Source organism: Ixodes scapularis, unplaced genomic scaffold (genome assembly GCF_016920785.2).
Source record: "Ixodes scapularis isolate PalLabHiFi unplaced genomic scaffold, ASM1692078v2 PGA_scaffold4__175_contigs__length_147842914, whole genome shotgun sequence".
Lineage (NCBI taxonomy): Eukaryota > Metazoa > Arthropoda > Arachnida > Ixodida > Ixodidae > Ixodes > Ixodes scapularis.
In genome coordinates, this window is record NW_024609879.1 from 89,005,415 (window position 1) to 89,028,174 (window position 22,760).

General features: G+C 48.8%; 1 protein-coding gene and 1 pseudogene across 3 annotated transcripts in view; one reads left to right on the forward strand and one right to left on the reverse strand.

Annotated features, from left to right (window-relative positions):
• The first annotated feature begins 842 nt into the window (after positions 1-842).
• The window catches only part of LOC115309386 (gastrula zinc finger protein XlCGF49.1-like), a 35,162-nt gene continuing 13,244 nt past the window's right edge, over positions 843-22,760 (forward strand). Inside the window, exons 1-3 of one of the 3 annotated variants that reach the window (XM_042293189.1) lie at positions 843-965; positions 10,264-10,667; positions 14,751-14,884. The gene's annotated coding sequence lies outside the window, so the exon portion shown is untranslated. Of the gene's footprint in view, positions 966-8,878; positions 8,898-10,263; positions 10,668-14,750; positions 14,885-22,760 lie in introns of those variants that run through there. The other 2 variants (XM_042293188.1, XM_042293190.1) reach the window with 2 other exon arrangements.
• Positions 5,472-7,487, reverse strand: LOC120836435 (annotated as a pseudogene).

Below are 22,760 nucleotides of genomic sequence, written 5' to 3' on the forward strand. Positions count from 1 at the left end.
TTTCTTCCCATAGAGTCCCATGCATTGGCTGGTGTCAATCAATGGCCGCCGGTGACGACCAGTGGTGGCGATACTCGGCCCTAGCTGCTGAGGGCGCGGTCCACGATCCAGGCTACTACAATTAGGGAGGCTCTAGTGAGGGTGGGCGCAACTCAAAACCTGGAGAGCGTTTGCAATTTAATGGCGGCGCCTGAGGGAGAGGATTCGTGAAAGGATATGAGCCAATGTTGCCTGCACAAGAGCAGACGCCCGCTCTCTTGCAACTCTGTTGCTCCATGCGCCTTTCCTCCTGTCGCCTTCCATTGCAAGTAACGAACGCCTTGGCGCAGCCTCTCTCGCTTCCTTCTCGCTCCTATGATTGCAAACGTCGAGAGGCGAAAGCAGGGTTGCCAGACCAGCAGCAATGTCCAAGATGGCGAAATTAACCATTTTTCGCGTTAAAAAAATACTTAGCCTATCGGAACAAAACTGGTGGCTATGGAAAGGTAATCAATTATACCTTGTGTAAATTATTCAAGCACTTTGATGGGCTCTTATGACCTGAGTTAGAAAAGAAAATGACCCTTTGCCCCATAGACTCCCAGCAAAATTTAGCAATTAAATGGCGTCCATGTCCCGTGATCCCCGATCTAGCAGTTGCACCCACAATCACTTGAGCCTCCCTAATCCCTAACTACAATAGAGATCAGTGGCGTCCCCCGTCCCCTGTTTGGAAAAAGACCTTTTACGTACTTTTAGACCGTTTTTGATAGCTGCAAGAGTTTGGTGGCGCTAGCTACCGCCTAATAGTAGGAGAAGATCCAGTGTTGGTCTAATAGAATCTTACTATCACTTATTTATTTATCCATACCATTTTGGTTTTCCCGCTCGCGTTGGTCTTCTCGCGGCCTCGCGCCTCACTTTGACGCCTTTGACGTCCTCGGTTTTGAACCTCAAGATAAAAAGGCCGATCTGTTTACGAAATGGTGAGTTCCTCCGCGTGTAAATATTGGTTTTGTACGTGAGGTACGGGCCCACCTTTCTGAAACTCGCGTTCCCATAGGGGTGAAACAAAACCACGGAGTCTTGCAGCCGAGATGTTTCGTATTTAATGACGACGGTCGCACTTGTCAGTTCCCGTTCGCGTTTGACGTTCTTACGAAACCTGATTTAAGCCCTTGTGTTGTATTTCGTCGCGAGCCAACTGATAGCGCGGCCCGTCACTCAGAGAGCTCAAGAGAGCGCCTCTCGCGTATTTATGCCTACGGCTGACCTTGTGTAATGGCAAGCGGTCGTGTTGGCTTGCATGGGTCTGAACTAGTAGTCCCCTACTTCAGCCCACGACCAAGTCTATTACTTCCGACCACTTCACCCGGAGCTCGCCTTCGGGGAGCGCTGTCCCCGGATGCCATGGCCTCTGAGATCCCGAAGCCCGCGCGCGTGAAGTCTTCTCCGGCAGTCTTCATTTGAGTCGCTCTTCAGCAGAAGAGTGTTATCGCGCAAACTCCATCGCTCGCCGCGAGGCCAGCGAGGCGCCGCTGTCTGTTCAGTCATAACAGAGCCGTATAGACCGTTTTACTGAAAGAGGGCGAGAGAGAGAAGGGGAAAGGGCTACCGGCGCTTTTGCCCTTTCTGATTGTGTAGAAAGAGTGAAATTCCCGGATGAGAGGCTTCGCCGGTGTTGGGTGTCTGCTGTGCCCGAACTTCGTTCGCGCTTTCTTTTCTGTTTTAAACTCGCAAACTTAATTAGAGCCAGAGGCTTCGATGGCAATAGTCTCCCGGTCATCTGGACACCATTGCTGGGTCATAGGGTGCACAAATAAAATCAGGAAGCATAGAATACTGTCCGAGGATATATGTAGCTTGCAAGAAATCCGGCAAGGCGACAGCGGCTGCAATGTCTTTGAGCTCCATCGCTTTCCACATGAACCCTGTCTCCGGTGGCAGTGGATTGCGTCCATAAACCGAAAAGGCGTTTCCTCAACGCCATCCTCTCGACTTCGCTCGGAACATTTCGGGAATGCAGAGCGCACTGCCGATGAACATAGGGTACGCTCGCAATGTGCGTGCGAGTTTTCTCATGATAACTGCTGTTTCAGCTTGTAAAATTTTGTAACTGAATTTATCTTAATAGTGATAATTTGCAGTGGTGACTGACTCGATTTTATCATCGACAACAATTAGTTGAAGGCTCATTTCCGCCGCCGGCTGAGGCTGGAAATTGTTAAAAACGTGGTTCTATTAATTTTTTTTTTTTTTTAAATTGCGATTTCCTGCGCGATACTAAAAAGCCGGCAAAAGTGCTCCTTGGAGTGCCGCTGGTGGGTTCTTTCCGCTGACTAAGGCGCTTTGAGGCGCTTGATAGTCACTGCAGGGAACGTCTCGTGTGTTGCGATCTGCGTTTTCGAGCCCAGTGTGCACGTTTCTTTGTTTGAGTCATGGCATCCGCCAGTGTGGCGACGGAGAGAACAGCGCCAGCGAACGTGCCAGCTATAAAAATTGGAGGTGAGCACCCAAAATATTGCATCAAATAGTAAAATAATTCGTGGCTGCTTCGAGGCTTTCTGCGGTTCGACAAAAGTACATCTAGAGCGTCTTCGTCGTTCATTCACAAGGAAATATAAGAACAGGGACACGAAGATAAAAACAGCACAGCAGGACGATATGTAGCAGCTCCGGGCGTTTTCAAAGTTAATTGAGGTTCCCGTTAACTAAAAGCGGCTACGTTGAAATAGGCCCATTGCAAGCAAAAATGTATAAATGGTTCATCATTTCCAGTCATGCGGAAAACAATGAAGCTTAAAAACATTCCAGCCGTACTTGCCTTGCCGGATTCCATGCAAGCTACATAGGTCCTCGGACAGTATTCGACGCTTTCTGTCGTTATTCGTGCACCCTATGACCGAGCAATGGTGTCCCGATGACCGGGGGACTGTCGCCATCGAACACCATGGCTCTAATTAAGTTTGGGAGTTTGAAACGTAGAAGAAAGCGCGAACGAAGTTGGGGCACTGCAGACGCCCAACACCGGCCAAGCCTCTCATCCGGGACTTCCACTCTTTCTACACAATCAGAAAGGGGGAAAGCGCCGGTAGCCCTTTCCCCTTTTCTCTCTCGCTCTCAAAATGGCGCTAGCCACAATAAAACGGTCTATATGGGGAGAGTTTGGTCAGTCTATGATCTCGCGGCCGTAACGCTCTCCTCCCAAGTGAGCCAATCAGCACGCGGCGTAGAGCGAGAGGCATGAGTGGATGCGCGTGAACTCCCGGCTGCTCCCACCTGAGTGGGGAGGGCCGCCATCTTCGATCATTCTCCCGGCGGAATGCATGGGATCGGCATCTAAATCTCGATTATTGCCTTTTATATCGCTGGCTCTGGCAAGAAAATGACATTCTGTTATTCCTCGGTGGGTTAAAAGGGTAATGTAGCTAAAGTAGCCAGGAAACAGACCTCCTTATATCGAAATGTTGCGATTCAAAACTTGGAATATTCCCCGACCTGCAGCCGCGAGCGGCGGCCATGAGAAACACGGCGTGGCGTCAATGGGGGAATCTTAATAATAATAATAATAATAATCTTTATTAGCACAAAGAGCAGACTGTGTCCTGGGGGGCTTGCGAGGCGAGAGCAGATAGGCGAAAGCCCGTACGCGAGAGCGTCTGCTGGCCAACCCCCCAGGAAACAAACAATAAAAACAGAAAACAAGCAATCAGAGAAACAACAATCAAGCAACTGAAAAAAAAAATAATAATAATAATCCAAGCAGTCTTAGTGCCGGATTTGCAGAACACTCTCCAAGGACAATAATGAACCCCCCCCCCTCCCACACACAGCACCACGAGGTGCAACATTAGGGCTCCCCACCCTGTGGTAGGAAGCTTGTCCCTTCACAAAAAGACGCTGTGAAGAAAGGGCTTGTGCGCCCCGTCTCACAGCTCACCAGGGGTGCCATGTTGCGCCCCCCGGACCCCCAGGAGACCCGGAAGAAGGAAGTGATGTCAACAACGCAGCAAACGCAGATGGGATGTTGATTTTGTTTTCTTCTGTCAACATCCAATCTGCGTTCACCCTAGTCGACGACGCCAGCCCCACCCCCCAAGCCTCCCAGGAGTCCCAAAAAGCGCAACATAGCACCCCAGGAGACGAGGCACACACGACTGCCCCCCACCGCAACACACACCACGGACGTTGGTTGCCCCGGGCTCGCGAAAACGCCCGACACAGAAGCACAGAGTCCTGCCTGTCTTGAGGTAAAGGGACACGTATGTCTAGGGGAGCCGCCAGGAAAGCTTCAATTGCAGCTGGGACAAAAGAGTGGCCATGTCGGAGTGTGCGCGCCCTTAGCTGCTCAGGTTGCCCGGAACGCCTGTTAATCCGAACAACACTCTCCAAATAAGTGTCACACATTGAGCCGTCCAGGAGTCTGCACAAAAGTTTGACACGCGCTACGACTTGCCGGTGGTCAAGAGAATGCCAGTTCACTCCCCTAAGACGATCCTGGTATGACTGTGACCTGGCAAGTGGCCAACAGGTGCGTGCCAGGAGAGTCCGTGTTGCACGACGCTGAACTCCCTCCAGGCGCTGTGAGAGGTGAGCTTGATGGGGGCTCCAGATGGCCGCACAATACTCGAGGCGTGGGAGTACCAGGGCCGTGTAGAGTACTCGAAAGGCCTCCGGGCCACAAAAGCGCGAGACCCTGGTGACGAATCCAAGAGTTCTGCGAGCCTTCGCCACAATACTCGACACGTGGATGGTGAAGTCGAGAGTGGGAGTGAGCGTGACCCCCAGAGTCTGGAGATGTGTAGCCACCGGTACAGGGGTGCCAGACATCGAGTAGCATGGGGGCTGCACTCTCCTTTGTGCGCTGAAGCGCATAGCGGCACTTTTGGCATGGCTGAATCTGAGGTGGTTGGCAATGGACCAGTCCACGACCTGCGTCAAGTGATCTTGAATGAGATGGTAGGATGAGGGTGAATCTAGACGAGCCAGAATGGTGGTATCGTCGGCGAGAAGAGCGTGGGTCGTAGGACCGAGCCCTGAGGCACTTTTGAGGGTACTCGATAGTCGTTGGATGTCGATCCGTGGAACACAATTCTATGTGAGCGCCCGATGAAAAAATGTGCGACCCAGCGAAGCATGGAGCCACGCACGCCAACCCCGGCAAGCTTCTTGATGAGAAGGTGGTGATCAAGCGTGTCGAAGGCGTCGCTGTAATCAAGCTGGATCAGGTCAGTAGGAGTGCGGGCGTCCAAGCCATCACTGATGTAGTGTGTGATGGTGGCCAGGGCAGTGTCGCAGCTCCTACCTGGCCTGAATCCATGCTGTGACATGGAGAGGGTTTTGCTGTCGATCAGGTAGTCCAAAAGACTCCGATTGACTAGTCTCTCGAAGGTCCTGCAGAGGATTGATGTCACGGAGACCGGTCGATAGGAAGAAACATTATTCGCCGGCTTGCCTTCGCCCTTGTGGATGGGCGTCACCAGGGCCCTCTTTCATGAATCTGTGACCACAGCATTGTCCAGTAAGGACTGAAAGATGTTGATAAGAGATGGAGACGCCTGCGGGCAGAGCATCTTGAGAAAAGCAGGCGGCAGGTTGTCGGGGCCCGGCGAGAGAGAGGGCTTAATCTGACCCAAGGCATCATTGAGGTGGTCAAGTGTCAGGGTGATGTCAGGCATAGGCATGTTGGGGCACGCTGTGCTCTCCTCAATGTCTTGTACCAGAGAGTCGATGCAGGGTGGAGATGAAGCAGCATTGAAAACACTAGAGAAGTGCTGAGCGAACAGTTGTGCAACGTCACGGGAGGACGCTACGCTCCCATTATCGGTCAAGAAGCATGGCTTGCTGCTGCTGGTCTGCAGCCTGCTCATATAAGACCAGAACTGCTTTGGGTCCTCTTTGGCCTTAAAAGCAATGTTGCGGGCGTAATTGGAGTGAGCAGTGTGAATAGAGGACTTCAGTGCTCGCTGAAGATCTTTCGCTGCCTTTAGCGTTTCTGCACATTGCAACCGTGCCGCCTTTTTGAAAAGCGCCCTTTTGTGACTGGCGGCTTTGATAATGTCAGGTGTTATCCAAGGAGCCCTCTTCCGCCGGGTTGACCGAAGTGAGTGGGGGACGGAATCATGCTGAATGGCACAGGCAAAGTCACACCACAGATCGAAGTTTGAGAGATAGTCGCTGCCCATAGTTGTCATACCCCAAGGCGCAAAGTGGGCCAGGCTTGCAAGGTGAGCGTGATCTGTCTCGAGGAACCTCCATATGGTGCAGGCAAAGTGGCCCTTCCGGGGCAGAGAGGTGGCAAACGATACCTCCACAGCCATGTGATCACTTCCACTAAGTCCAGGATAGACGTCGCAGGAAAGGATCTTCGTGAGATCGGTGGTGAACACCAAGTCCAGGAAGCTGTTCCGTGGCAGGTAGGTGGGGCTGCGGCAGACCTGGAAGAGTCCAGCTGATGACGTTGCGTCTAGGAGTAGGTCGTCGAAGGCATCACCAGGAACCGGTTCGTCACTGTTCCATCAGTCGATGCGAGAGTTGAAATCTCCGATAAGCAGGATGTCCCGATAGGGTTTCAGCAGGGCACGAGTTACCGAAGCGTCGAGTAATTGGTAGGCAGAGTTCCGCGTCGAAGGCGGGCAATACACACACCCGAGTAGAACAGTGCCATGAGGCAAGTGAAGCTCGAGGAAGATCGCCTCCAGGTCGGGGTGTTCGAGGTCGTACCTTCTATCAACTGTGAGGCCGGACGGAGTGGCGACCAGTACCCCTCCCCCCCCTGCACTCCCTGTCCCTCCGAAAAATGCTATGCGGTGTGCCTAGAAGCTCACCGTCGTGGACGCTGGAGTCAAGCCAGGTTTCCGTAAGCAGAAGAATCGCATTGTCAGGCAGTGAACTTGCGGTGGCATGAAAATCTTGCATTTTGTTCTTGAGGCTGCGACAGTTGGTGTACCACAGGGTGAGTGCCTTGTTCACACCTTTTGCTCTCGGCGCACGTCCACTGTCCTTTCGAGGAGGCCGGCAAACACCGCCGTCGCCGCGGGTGACGGGGGGGCCGGCGACTTTGGGCAAAGTCGCAGGTGGAGGCAGAGGAACTTCAAAGAAGTCATCAGAAAACTGGGGTAGCGAACAGACCAAGCAGAACCACGGGTCGCTTAAAGAACCCAACTGACGATAATGGGCTAATGACAGGTGGATGCAGCCGCGATGAAACCAGCCTGTGCAGGAGTGGCAGCAGAGCGCGGCCTGGTTATCCCGCACTCGCTTGGTGCAGCAGGGACAGACAGAATGCCGGGGACGGGGATTGGACGCAACGTCACCGGCGAGCAGAATGCACCAGACGAGGTGATGCCGACGTGCATGACTTGTGAAGTCACCGGCGAAGTACCGGCGGCGTTCCTGAGCAGCCCGATTGAAGCGGTCGGGCCCGCTAGGCCTAGCCGGCATAAACCTGACGGCAGCCCAGCTTGAAAGGGACAAGGGAGCACGGGTCCAACTGTGGGATAGGCCGCCTTGAGGATGGCTGGCAGAGTACTTGGAGCCATCACGAGCCCCGACGCTTGTACAATTGTCGATTCGGAACTTCAGGATCGTGGCGAAAACCAAGAATATCCGGAGCCGCAAAAATGTGCGTGCGTCCGCCATTTTGGCAGGTAAAATAAAATGAAAGATAGCAAGTTGTGCGAATACCTGCTCGATAAAAGGTAACTTTTCTATAAATCTTGTTCCAACATATATATAAATGTGTCAAAAACCTGGTATCATCAACAAAACTTTTATTATACGGAGTTTTAGTGGCGCCATCTATCCTAGGTCCACAAAACCGTCAGCTCTCTCTGCTACCGCGAACAGCCGCCAGAAGCCAAAGGGGGAGGGGGACAGGGCCGGACGGGTATGACCGGACCCGTATGAGACTTTCCTCCTTTCACCATAATATTTGCACGGCGCCTACCAGCACGTGGTCACGCGGTCGTGAGCGGATGAGTTCTTGCTGCTCACTGATGGCTCTGAAGAAAGAACTTTTCCGGAACCCTGCGCCTACCCCATCAACGTCACTGCGCGACCCGGAAGACGACATACGAGTTGAGAGGTGGCAAAAGCCAGGATCTTTTTCATTTTTTAAAATGAAAACTAGGGTATCTAGGCAAAATCCGTTTTCTGTAGTTCACTTCAGAAGTGTCAGGCATCAACTTCCATAATAATTTAAGCAGAGCCCTGAAATTGTTGCACAGCTCCTTTAAGAAAGGGTTATTGATGCGGTCTGCAAATTTCCAGTCAAATCGAAGTCTATCAAAAATCGGTGGAGTTCCCCTTTGACCATAGCTATCTGTTTTTCTTCCATCCCCTCTGCCGCCCCCGCTCCGTTCTTTCCTTCCAAATTGCTCCCCGCGACCCGAGTCCTCTACAGCCAACGAGCCCTCGCCGCTCAAACCGACCATCTCTTCTCCTCGTCCTCAGTTCTACCCGTTGCCCAAATGTAAACACCAGCCAAGTCAACTTTGCTCGACAGCCCCGGCAGCCGACTTCTTCGCCGCAGCTGTAACCTTACCCCTCACCTCACAAACTAGCTCCGCTCTCGCCCTCGCCTCTGCTGGCTGACATCGCCTCTTCGCCTCAGTATCCTCCAAGCCAATGTTCCTAGTTGCTTTTGCCCATCCTACTGACTCAGACAGACCTTCCTTTTCCGTAAAAAAAAGTTATATTTAACTTTAAACTTGTTCCTTCTTCCTGGGCCCTCACACTATCCATGCGTTGGCAGGTCGGCAGAAAGGATTGCCACAACAGCGATGCCACCGTGTCGTTTTTTCAACCCTAACAGAAGATAAGACTTTTGTTCCAGGATGCTTCAGGTGGTCCACTATTCTCGAAAATTCCAAGTGCAACTGCCTGCATGATCTTCAACGAGGTAACCTACAAGGAAAGTGTGTATCGTCCTTTCATGCAGCAGCGTGGGCAAAGTTTCATGTTGAAGACCCCACCTACAGATATAAGAATATCAGCTCATTCCACCGTGACGTCATGCGATCACTGTTGACAGGAGCAGCCTTATTGGATAGGAGCGTGGTGACGTTTTGATGGTATTTAAGGTAACATGGAATTTATTTAGAGGTTGAAGTCTTTTCGCATAACTCGTCTGACAGACATAATGTCAGGGAAGGGACCGCGGTCAATCCTTGATGGAACGTTTCTTGAGCCCACTGAAGACTCCTCTTCGTCTGGAATCACTACCTTCAAGGCGAAGTGCAAAGTTTCCGGGCAAGTAATTTCGAGATCAAAAACTTCCGCTTCAAACTTCATCTCAGTTGGTGTCTCAAACAAATTTGAAAAATGTATTGCAGTACCAGTATTTCAGTATTTGTATTTCTAAAAAGTTTTAGGGGCGACGCTCCTTAGGGTTTAGCCTTGTCCATCTGTTTGGCGTCCGTGCTCACATCGATTGCACTGCCTCCAAAATCAACCCACTTAGAAAAGAAAAAAAAAAAAACGAACTCAGGATTGCTTGTTTACGAGGCAGACATCTTAACCACTACGCTACACTCTTTTTTTTTTTCCTTTATTGAACCACTACGCTACACTCCAACGTTGCATGTAGCCGCTCAACGTCTATAGAGGAGAGGGCGCTGCGGTCAAATGTGTGTATAATCGCGTTAAACTTTGCATGCATTGGCTCAACGTTTATAGACGAGAGGGCGCTGCAGTCAAATGCTCAACTGCGTATATAACCACGATCCATATTACACATTCTCTTTCTGACATGGCGAAAGCTCGCGCTGCAGAACCCAGGGATCCTGGGATCGAGCCCCACCCCTGCCCATTTCGATCTGGATGAGCATCGTACTGGCGTGCGGTCGTGTATCACTACTGCGTGGTGCACGTTAAAGACCCCAGGCTAGCGGTCGTACTGCACTGGCTAAATTGCTCATCTATAGCGTGTGACTCGTCGCAACTTTAAATGGCTGACCAACTACACGCTGTATAAATATCTCCACAACCCCAATTATTATTATTATTCTGACATGGACCGCTGACTTAAGCGGTCGAGATGCGTAAAATAAAACCAGTATCATCAGCACCACCAGAGCTTCGCCCCAATCAACATCATTCACCACGTGGAGATGCGGCCTCTTTTTGCATATTTTTATGTGTATTTCTGACATGTATCGCAATACGATTTTACAGATATATTTTGGTATCAGTATTTTAGCTACTATTCTCATGTATCCTTGTATTTGTATTTCCAAATACATTTTTGAGTATTTCTGCCCAACCTTGCCTTATCTCGGCCAGGGATGTCTTTTGCTGCATCTGTGGCGGACTGCGGCTCCACGGCGATGGGCACGACCGGTCTCTGTTCCACCGGAGCCGGGCCAATGGCAAGAACGGTGACGTCAGCAGGCCCCGGCGCGTGGACGACTCGGCGGAACATCGAGACGCCATCCGGTGCTTCGGCACTCTGCTGGCCCAGGCCCTGTGTTTGCTGCCGCCGCCCTTGCAGCAGTCGGACTTCAAGGGGTGGCTGCTTCGGCCCCGGCAACTTGCCACCGAGACCGCCAACGTTGCCCACCGAAGACACGGTCGGACCCAATAGACTCCGGGACCTGATCGACGTGGACATGGACTATTGACCTTGATCTGCTGTGGCCTGTAGACCGCTGGGCAGGGACGACGACTTCGAGCCCCTTCGGGCTCAAGTAAGCCTGCTGTTCCTTTTTTTTTTTTTTTTTTTTATGAGTGTCGGTGGATTTTTTTTTTGTATGTCCGGTAGGCCGACCAAATATTTTAAGGAGGGGGCGATGTGGGGACCATTGGTGGCCCTTCCCCGATGCCCGGTATAACGGCCGTGGTTCGGAACGCTCAACTCGGCTGCTGTGAGCTCCAACCTGTTTGTGAAGCGTAGGAGTGCCGCCTGGCTTGGGGGGCTCTCTTCTTCACTTTCTGCAGGGGGGACCATTTTCCATCCCCCCGCTCATCCAGGAACCTAGTTATTTAGGGTGAGGATAACACCCGCGGGAGGAGGAGGTCGATGCGTGTTCCCGACTTCGGGAACGCAGTCGCCTCTTTCGGAAGCGATGGAGATCAGATGTCTGGAGAAGGACTTCCTTGGCTCGCGATGGACAAAAGCTCTGCACGGGCCCGGGCCAGCCCGAATGCCAGAGCCCAGGCCGGGCTCGGGATTGAACAAAAAAATTTTTGGGCCGACCCGGGCCGAGCCGGCCCGGACCGTGACTGGGTCAGTTATGTGCCGCAAATTCTATTTTGTTAATAAAAAAAGTGCTCATTGATCTTTTAGGTTCAATGAAAACAAATAAGCAAAATGCAAATTCACTACGACATTGTTAGAAAAATAAAAGACGTCTTGCACTTGGAAAGCTTTTTGTGTGGATAGAAGGAAACGTATATGATTCATACAGGGTAGTGGGCCTGTCCAGTCAAGAAAACGAGGGCACTTCAGTCGCAGGGTACACATGAATGTGTTTTTCCACTGAGTTTCAAAATAAAAAAATAAAAAAAAAAGAGTGATTTTGGAATTTGTGGAGGGGGCATGCCACCTAAGATAAGCTAACTACCCTAAAGAATTCTATGCCTATACACCGACACGCGGGCTTGACGTCACGGAGCTGCGGCGGCGCTGCGATCGCGCCGGAGCCGGGGGGTGTGGGCAAAAGCGCGCACGTTTCGCATGGGCGTCATAGCATTTCAGCATGCCGCAAAGCTGTGTTGCCGTTAATTGCACCGAAATGTACAAGAAAAGTAGCGGAGTGAGTTTCCACAAGTTCCCGGCAGACTCTGAAAGGCATAGAAGGTGGATAATATCCGTGGATCGAAAAAAATGGTCGCCTCGCGCGAATGACCGTTTGTGCGGCAAACACTTTCTTGGAGGCAAGTGCGGCTTCCATTTCAATCTCCGTCCCGAGGCTTGCATATGTGCAGGGAAACCGTTGTCTGATCGAGACCACCCGGATTTTGTTTCCACGGTGTTCGCGCACAACGCACCCGGGCACCCCCCAAGCGCTCGTCGGAGGCTCGCTACGCCAGTGCTACCGAGCAGAAGGAAATCGACTACAGAACGGCAGTGTTGTAGGCGTTACCAAAAAAAAAAAAAAAAGTAACGAAATACGTTACTCGTTACTTGCAAATAAAAGGTACGCGTTACTGAGCTACGTTATCTAAAAATAAAAGGACGCGTTGCCGCTACCGATAAAAAGTAAGGCACATTACTTCTGCGTTACTTTTTTTAAATTATGATGTAACACATTTTACGGTTTTGACGATACAGGTCATATATCAAGAAACATTGTGTTCATGCAGAAACTGAACATAATTACTTTAGCTCTTTTCACGGTTTCACCTAAATACTTACGAGGAAAAACGCAAAGAAAAACATGGCTTGACGCCTAAAACACGGAAACAATTGAAGTGTAATTTCTTTAAGACTTGTGAAGTAGTAACGACTAACATAACTACGTTACTTGAAATAGTAACATAAGTACGTTACCCGTTACTGTGTCGAAAACGTAACGAGTAGGTTACTACGTTACTGAAAAAAGTAACGCGTTACCAACAACGCCCTTACTTGTAACCTGTTACCTCCAAGACTGCAGAACGGACAAAGCGTTACTGCTTGTCATGCCTTGTGGTCATGAGGGCAGGGAAAATATTATACCTTGACTTGAAGACGCTCTGTGTATTTAATCAATTAATGAATACACACACTTCCGCAGACCCACAGTCTGCTGATCCCGCCGGCAGTGCAGAAACCGACTGGAAGTAATCGTAGGCCTCGAGAGACTTGTACGCCTGCACCGTGTCGGCCGTGAACTGGCTTGGCGAAAAAACTAAATAAGCGGCGACCTGAGCCGTTGACTTCCGTGGCAGCAACTTTGCGTCGGAAGTCCAGCAGGCCTTGTTTACGGCGTACAGATCCTCGTAGGCCACGCCGTCCACGCACAGTTTGTTTCGATACCGCTACCGTTCAGGCTCGGGCAACGAGCTCAAATAGTCGGGCATAGCATACGACATACGTTGTGAGGAAATACGACGCACAAATAAAGATACAAGCGTCCCTACAACGTCAACAACGAGCGCACGCCATAGAGCGCAATGGCGAAAACACGGACAGCCGGGCTGCTTTTGCCCACATAGCTACCGCGCATGCGCGGCCTTCCGGCCGTGTTGGTAAACAGAGCCGCTCCGCGTGTCGGTCTATAGAGTGTAGACCGCATATAACGTATGTCGCGGGAGTCGCGAAAATCCGCACTATAAGCGGTACCGCGCTATAACCAAAACATTAATTTTTCAGGCCAAAATACATGCCATCAGACAAATTACCTTTGTAAAAGAATTTATTTTATGTTAGATGAAAAATAAAGCTTAGTTTGAGGAAAGTCTTTATTTCACCAGACTAGTACACTTCTCAAGTGTGTCACACATTTTGAAAGAAATGAACGACTTTTGCCTGGCGCAGCCTTTTAATGGCGTCGTGGGTTGCGAATGGACGTTGCGAGCGTTCAGGATTGCTAACCCTAACCACTTTTCTCTGGCGATGAAAACGCGTGAAAATTCGCATCCTTTATACGGTACGCGCCAATAATACCTTCAACTTGAGCACAGGCATGAAATGCTCCAAATAAGAAATCCGGGCGATGTTCGAAAACACAAATGCTTAGAAAGCACCACTGTAGTCGAAGTAAACAAACACGGACGTTTCTGCCGTCATGAGAGTGCCGCCACAACATCGCCGCATGAGTAGGTGGATCTTCCCTTCTAGTACGTGCTGGGTTATCATAGCGACACACAACGTAAATTCACAGTCAAGGATAGCGCTTTTACGCGGAACGATGTGCTTCTACCACGCCGTCTACGTCGACGATCAAAACCGACGCCATGTTTGCGGATAGAAGCAGCCGGCCGGCCGGCCTGCGACCGGCATGCAATGCGTGCGAACACTTCTCCTCGACCTGCGATTGGTCTGTCGTTGCGGTTGTTTCCAACCAACGCAGCGGGGGGACGCACGCACGTGAACGACATGTGCGTGCGTCCCTCTGTCGCTATGGCAACTGAAGCCTCTCTCTTCGCTTCTCCCCGCTTCTTCGAGCAACCTCCTTGCCCCGTGAGTGCCGCTTGCGGTTCGCGTCGTTATCTAGTGTCGCACAGGGAAGCGTGCTTTCTGCGTCGGTCAGTTGGCGCGGTCGCCGGGCTGTTCCGAAGACCGCACTATAACCGGTATTTCCCTTCGCGCGCCTGCATTTTAAGCGGTATGTAATTACTTGGAGTTTTATCGGAGGTGAACCGGTGGTTTAAAAAAGCCGCATTATACCCGGTCCTGCACTATAAGCGGTTACGTTGTAAGTGGTCTATACTGTACCACCTTTTGAAGATACACAAGCGTGATTGCGATTGTTTCTTCATAAAAATACATGTGGAGAGGAAAGTTCTCTATGAAACGAATTGAACAACGAAAAGTTCGATATCTCTTCAAGAAATGCATACAGTAAAAAATATTGCTCACTTTTTTTTTTTTGTCAGAATCACTTACGATGTGCATATTTTGCCCATATTCTCGAAAATACATTGTCGAAGTCAGGATATTTATCAAGTCGAAAAAAAAAGAAAAAAAAAATTCGGTTAAAGTTTAAAATAAATTTAAATCAAATATGCTCGCTTTATGCTTAGAAAGTTTTTAGGTTAAAACCTGCAAAGTGTTTTCGGCTCATGTATGTAACCTGTCTGGCCCAAGCTAGGCTCAGGCTTACATTTAAAAAAAATTTTGTCAGGCTCGGGCAGTGTCTCTTCCGGGCCGCGCCGGGCCCGGGCCGGGCCTCTACCGTGCTGCGTCGGGCCGGGCCTGGAAATTTCGGCCCGTGCAGCGCTCTACTCTGGACTACGCTGTCGGAACGGTGTAGACAGGGTGAGCCTTTCATTTAACCTTTTCGGCGCTGGGGTTTGGGACAGTGGTTTTTTTTTGTTTTTTTTTTTTATAATAAACACTGTTGGACCCAGTCCTATTGTGGTACGTGTTGCTTCTTTTTAGAGAAGCGATCCTTTGTGCGGCTGACTTTCGGACCCGCCCATAGCGGTGTTCTCGGAGAGAAAGCTGCGGGGTGTGGGAGTAGGCTTGGCGCCTCCCGAATAGAGACGCCGCTAAAGTCGTCGGTTACCAATACCTGGACCATCCCATGTGTATGAAAACAAGTCTGTCAAGCAGACGACTTGGAAGACTTGTTTCGTCGTGTGGTTACTAGCGCGATGCCAGGGTTAAACCATGTTCGTGCAGCATGGCAGACGAGAAAACCCGAATACCCTGGACTCGCGCTAATAGTGGCAAAATATGTTTTTTGTTCTTTTTTTTTTTTTTTTTTGTAGCGGCGGCGATAACGGACGAAGTAGAAATTTAAAATTGTTTTGCTGGCATACTTATGTAGCCTTGATACTAGTACGCCGTAACGAGGGACTTGTCTCTTCGCTGAAGATGCGAAATTTAGCCAGGGCAGTACAACTGCTAACCTGGGTTTTTTAACGTGAATTGCGCAGTAGCGATTACACGAGCGCGTGCCGGTACGAAACTCGTCCAGATTGAAACGGATGCAAACCCATAAGATTCTGCAACGCAAGCCTTCTCTCTACACTGCGGACTGAGACCCATTAGACCACTCCGCCACCGATCCCCCTTCCGAAATCTCAGCAAGGTGTCGCCTGTAAAGTTACCGCTGTAAAGCAATTGTTGTCGATGGCTCTGGAGTAGAGTGCCTCAATGTTGCTTGCTGGCTTCGCCTTGCAAGAGTGGCGAAATCCTTTGGGAGGGCAAGTGCCCGCTTTTCCCTACTGCGGCCACCAGTATGCCTCCTCCCTTCTGACAGACGGCGAAAGCAAACGCATACTTGATGGAATTTGTAACGCTGCGTGTTCTTGAGGTTGCCCGGTGCCTTTTCTCAAGTGGTAATGTTCAATGACAATAACAGCGTAATGCGCTCATAAAAAATTAAAGACAAGGTGAAGACTCCGTAAGCGGACGGAAGAGTTATCACCACTCTGTGAGGGCCACCCAGCAATATTTAGGCATTCTACTGTGGAGCCACTGCTGCCTTTTCAGCCTACACTGTTAGCAAGTCCTGTGTATATGGTGAGCAGTTGGGGTGAAAAGCACACTGTTTCCACAAATTACCATAAATTTACACGTTGAGTAATGGACAATTCGTTCAAAAATCATGCGAGGTTGTAAAAGACGTGTTTTGGTTCGGTCATACAAGCCTAACCGTGTAGTCCACCTGGAAAACATGCATCACCCCAGCGACGACCGCAGCATTGCCGGCTATCGAAGCACCGGAATGCTTAGGGGTACAGCTAGAAATGACCGTGGAGACAAATGCCGCGGAAAGAAGCATGTCTCGGAGACAGACATGCACCAAAAGCAATTATGCCATGTCGCGGGGCAAAGCTCGTGCTCACTGAGCTTCTCGCCTCGCTGCCATTGATTATGGTCGATGGCACTGCGGCTTCCCTCATGTCGCCCATGTTTGTATTTATTTTAGGGGTTCTGATAATAGTTTCTTACGCACCACGAATAAAGTTATGGGTCTAATTACTCGTTCTAAACGGTTAAAATGGATATAAAAAGCGTGTCCTCGATCTGAACACGTGACATTGCAGTTGGTTTCGTTTTGGCTTTAACCCTTCAACTGCAAGCGAAACGGCCTTGCAACACCAGGAGGGGGGGGAAGGTGCCGCCGTTTGCCATGCACCCTCCTCACAATTTACGGCGCTTCGTGATGGCTGCCATATTAAAACTTTATACCAGTGTTGCTGCATCTGTAGGTCATCTTTAAAGGGGCACTGACACCCCAAAGGTCGTATTCTTTTTTATTGTCTAAAACGATGCAAGTTGTAGTAATAGACATGCAAAAAAAAAGCGCATCGCGAAAAAAAATTTTCTTGTGCGCGCGCGCGCCTTTTTATTTTTGTTGTTTATATCTCCCGCGCTCACCTCCATGCTTCTTTTGATCGGTGACATCAAAAATCAGGAAATTTAGAAGCTTTGTAGGCGACATTTCTATAACATTTAATAACGGCAATCGTAAAACATGTTTTGTAATGCAATCGCGAACGCACTATGGCCTTTCTTTTTGAAATACCAAAAATCAGATTTCGGCGTGATGTCGCATCCTGGATTTGTATCCTCCCTCGGAAAACTTGGCGGCGCTCGAGCAGAGGATTATCGGCGAGTCAGGGAAGAAACCGGTTTTTTCCTGCGCCGGCACCCTTCTATCTCTCCGGCCTGCTCATCTCCTCCCCGCTTCAGGTCGCAGTAGCAACGGCGCTTTGCTTCATAGCGTGGAGCGGTGCTTCAAAAGAAAGTCGAGTCGCAGGAGACCGCAAAATTTGACTCACTACACTGGCGCGGATAGCGCGGGAACTTCAAATTCGGCATTTGGAAATTTTTTTTTTTTTTTTAATTCAGAAATACTGAATTCTTAAGTTTTGAATTTTGAGGGTAATGTCTTGGCATCATTTTCAATCGTTTCGGATAATAAAATAAAATATGATTTTGATGTATCAGTGCCCCTTTAAGTTAGAGCTGACAGAGAAAATCTGGTCACGGCACAACGCTGATGTGCATTGGAAGCTAGAGCCGGTTTGCTTTCGTTGCTTTTGTTTGGCCGGGGAAAATCTGGCAACAACGCATGGCGCCGCCAGTGTTTTGGTTTGACGGGACGCGAGGAAGTTAAGAGCTTCGCAGTTTGTGAGCACATAGCGAAGACGTGACCGGAGAAGTGCCCCTGTGATGTTCCCGGAAGACGGAAAGCATCATTCGTAATTGTCGTGTGTGCTTTGAAATCGGAGGGAGTCACAGGGTCCACGAGTGCGCAACCACAAGCCAAGGTTCACGACAGCGTTGCGTTGACTTCGGCGATCTCCTTCTGTTTGGTGCAACACGGCGATGTGACAAAGAGCCGAAACGATCGTGGTGTGTGATGCGGTGCTTGGAGGTAGAAACCTACACTAACACGCAGCTCAAATTGTTTGTTGTGGGGTTGAGGTTCAACGGGTTCAGTCCTGTCGTCATCAGCTGATCTGGTCCAGCTGGTCTGGGAGGACACAGTGAGCGCTTTTAAAAGTAAATCTTGCTTTGTTCCGTTTCAAAATGGGGGAGATTCCTAACGCATACTGTGAGTAAAAAGCTGCGAGCGTTTTCAACAAAATTAAGTCGTTTTAATTGAACAATGGACTTCGGATTGTTGTCCTAAATCTACCGTTTTTATGCTTCGTGTTGTCGGACTGCGTTTGCACAGCAACGCACACCACTCGAGTAGATGATTTGGTCCTGCAAACGACCGGTTATACAGAATTTCAGGGAAACGTAAATCGCCACCGATATTTTCCTGTAAATCTCATGTGAGCTTGTTGCGCTCATCATGCGGTGTGAATAAATTAGGGCAAGATTTTCTACTTGCCCACAGATGCATGAACTAAGACCATTTTTTACGTAGTGAACATAGTGCTTTTTTTTATTTTGGGAAGAGACGTTGGTGCATTTATTATGGTACAGTCACTTGAGAGTTGAGAAATTGGGGAGAGTGAGCAAGCTTTCCCAACTTTGTCCCTTTTCTCTCTGACACTGCCCCTTGTTTCAGTTTCAGTAGGCATGCCTACTAGCAGGTACAAACTGCTCTAAAACAGGTAAAAGACTGGTAAGACTGGAAGTCAGGACGGTGCGGACTCCGTGCTTCGCGATTTTCGCAAGGTGACTGGGTAAATGCTTTTGCGAGGTATGGAAAATATGCAAGATTTTGTTGTCAAAGTGTTGAAGATGTCCAACGTGTACTGAGGGCAAAAACTATGAGCGTTTTGCCTTGCTTTTACAACCGAAACCAGAGCAGCAAGATAACTGCCTTGCGTACACCAAAATGACGGAAGCAACAAGTTTCAACAGGTCGAGTACGTCGCCGCGGATGTGGGTGAGAAGGTGCACACTGTTTAAATGCTTGCAGTATCCACGAGTGCTACCAGAAAAACGACGTCATCAGAGGAGGAGCTCGCGCTTCAGCATAATGCAGTGCTACGGGCTCGTGAATTTTCAAAGTTCGGGGTAATGGCGGTATAAAAAATATTTAAAAAATGCATCAGAGCCTCATTAGTGATCACGAATAACACTGGTCCTAAACTCCCAAGCCCCGCCGCTCCACTCGACACCGACACGACATACGACAACAAACTGCATCAAAACGCCCCAAAAGTGAAGGCGTCTGCTCCCGTACGCATACTGCAACAAACGGAAGTGAAGTGTTGGGCTGATGTCTTTCGCAAGAATATATAAAAAAATGCATTGTGCAAGAATAATTTCCATTGATTATTGAATACATAATGATAAAATCTCAATAATTTGTTTCTCTGTCTGATTCAAGCTAGTCAGACCGCTCATAACACTGGTCGAGCATGAAAATAACGAAACTTTGAACTTTTTCGTGGCCGGTTTAAGATTTATCGTTAATACGTCGTTATTTTTTGCAACAAACTAACGTTATAGATTTTGCCTCCATACTTTTTAAATGTAAACAGTTCTTACATACGGCTGTTAATTGTGCCATGTTTTGTGTCTTCTGCAAATCTGTAACAGCCAACGACCAAAGAGCTCCCCCGCACATGTCAAGCTTATATACGTCGCGGGGAGAAATGAATATCGAGTAGGAAGCGTCTGGCGCAGTGTCGTTTATAGTGTTTGTGTATATGTGGTGCTCGTGCTGTCTGCGATGCAATGTATCTAGGGTTGTGATTGTTCGCAGCGTACAAACAGACGCGCTTTGTGTTTTTTATAGGCTGCTATAAAGCTCACTACGTGGTGCAAGTTACCGCCCGACTCCAAATAGTTTGCACGAGTTATTTATCCATGTAAGTTCAGCATTAGTTTTCCTGTCTAGCAGTTCCGTCGTAGCTAGCTACCGACGCCACTGACCGCCAACGACGCACGTACGTACCTTTGCACGTAGCTTTGTCCGCCGCTTAAAGACTGTTTACTGTGTGTAAAAGACATTGAACGAGAACAAATGCGTCCTGTGTGCTTTCAATTCGGCTGGAAGGCGTGCGGCTCGCTGGGCTCGTCTCGCATGTTCTCGGCTGCTGGCCACCATGTTTCATAAGGAACACGCTCGAAACGTGTTTCGCGGAAGGCAGACACAGTGTAGCGTGTTAAGTTTACATGGCACCTCTTGTGTAGACGAATAACACAGATGGCTGCGTGTAAAACGGACACGTTTTGACGTGTCCACTATGGGAGAACGGTTTACACGTCTGGGTGTGTTATTTTTGCTAACAGTGTAGTTGTCACATTGTCGAGGACTGGAGCTATCAACCGGCAGAAGTAGACACCTAAGATTATTCCTCTAGCTAGAAAGCACCACAATTTATTAATCTCATACATGATGTGTCTCTTTAACAGTCGGCCAAGGCAGTGCAGAATGATGAAGAAAAGAAGGTTCACACTGCAGACATCGAAATCTCAACTACTTCCAAGAAAAAGAAAACGCTGGGATGACTGACACCCGACGACGCAAATGCAGCTATAATTCGTCTCATCTTTATGCACCTCAGTTCCTAACCAAGATTTAATACTCATCCCGTTTTTGGAATAAGGCATGTCAAATTCACCTGAACAGGATTGCGATCACAGCATAATATAGCATGGGTTGAAGTGGACGATATATCTTATGTACAGATTCGCTAGGTTGGCTCTGAACATGACCTGGTTGGGGTGATCGGTGCATAGTCATCTCATTCAAATTTAAAGCTTAAATTTACTTTTTCATGCATCACTTGACATACCTGTTTCTTTTTTATTTATTTTTTATAATTTGGCACCCAATTTCAGTATTGCTTAACATGCGTAGTGAAAGGTACAAATAAGTATTGCCGCTTTCTGTTCTTTACTGTTTATTAACCGTCGTCTTTCTAAACCTTGCAGAACAAACTAGGCAGGAATTTTGACGCAGATGTGAACGACACTTCGCTGCTTTGCAAAGGTGGCCTGTCATCCGCCTAGTCCCCTTTCAGCGGTGCAAGGCCTTCACACAAATGCCACAAAGCCAGACCAAATGAGATGACTACAGTTGAGCCAGCTGCGCGCAAACTTTTCATTGTCTGCCTTACACTACTTTGCCGCCAACCGCCCCTTCCCCCTCTTTCTGAGCCTATTGGAGGCTTTCATACATTTATTTATGGAAACTGTATAATCCTACTAGGTATATCTTAACGCGGACCAACTGAATAGTGTCTCTTACTTTTGTTTTATTATGTCAAAATGTCTGGAGGTGGAGTCTTATATCTAAAACACTGAAACATGTGCCATATGTTTGTTTGTTTCATTCCGTATTGAAAAACAGCGCGAATAACACATAGACATTAGAAAGTTGGGCTAGTTGGTCATAATCCATATTGAAAAACAGCGCGAATAACACACAGACAAAGAGAACACACAGGACGAGGCACTGCCTCATCCTGTGTGTTCTCTTCTCTTTGTCCGTGTGTTATTCGCGCTGTTTTTCAATGTGGATTAGCCTCGTCTTGTGTGTTCTCTTCTTTTTGTCCGTGTGTTATTCGCACTGTTTTTCAATATGAATTATGACCAACTAGCCCAACTTTCTATTATAGCAAGTTTGGTTTATTGTTTGCTCAAGTAAAGGCAGTTATACACATTTCTTCCTGCCATGCTTACAGCCGCAGATGCTGAAAACACTGGCGACCACTTATGACCGGCAGCACAGCGGCCGGTCCCCTTACAGAGATGATCTTTGACATTTTATTGAAAATGTGTTGACTTCTTGTTGACTTTGATTCCTTTTTTTTACCTCCTGTTGTCACGGTAAACAGAAAGTTTTTTCCTTTTGTGTTGAAACTTTTCTGGTGATTTTCTTTAGTCCGAGTCAAACGAAAAGCTGTTGGCTTTCTAATTAACTTTACGCTGATTTTTTTCTGCTGACTTCCTATTGACAGTGTCATCAGAATGGCTGGAGTTACGTTTACTCCGTGTTGAAAATGTGCTGTTCACTCCCTGTAGCCAGTCTCTGTACTTTTTATTTGAACATAATATATCTTGACTAGCTATGTCAAAAGTTTCTTTCTAAATAGTCTCCGACAAGGTGACAACGGCAGGAAGCAACGTCAGTTTTGCCGCCTCCAGCGCGAGCATCCTACCCTTGACAATGCGTTGGCGTTCGTGCACCTTGAATGCGCGCATGCAGTGAAAGCACGATGAAAGGCGTGGGGCGTGTGCTGGAGGCCAGGCGTTCGAAAGGCATGCCCTGCCATTAGGACTTTGTAAGTGACTAGTGACTTTAATGACCATATTAAAGGGGTACCGAAACTAAAATTGAAATATACAAATTTCGTTCTGAAATGGAGTCCAGCATGACGGATAATGAACGTAAATGATAATCCCACATCTGTATTTTGAATATACCTCGGCATACCTCCTTTGCTGTTGGTGGCATTGTGGCGGCATCAATGCGCTACAACCGAGCCGTTCGAAGTACCCGTGGGGTGACGAGCGTTTCACGTGTGAGATCAGTCGTGCGCGTCGTGTTCGTGTGGTTCATTCTCGGAAGGCTAGCCACTCGCTCAAAACTCTGACAAAAATTGCTTCCTTCTAAGCTTACACTGAGGTGGAAGCTATACGCTTGCCGGACCAATCAGCCGCCTCCCTTTCATCACCTGCCGTATTCTCTGCGCGTGGGTCTGCGCGAGGGAGCGTGATAATGTGGCGAAAGTGTAGGTGGCCCAATGATGCCGTAGCTTCT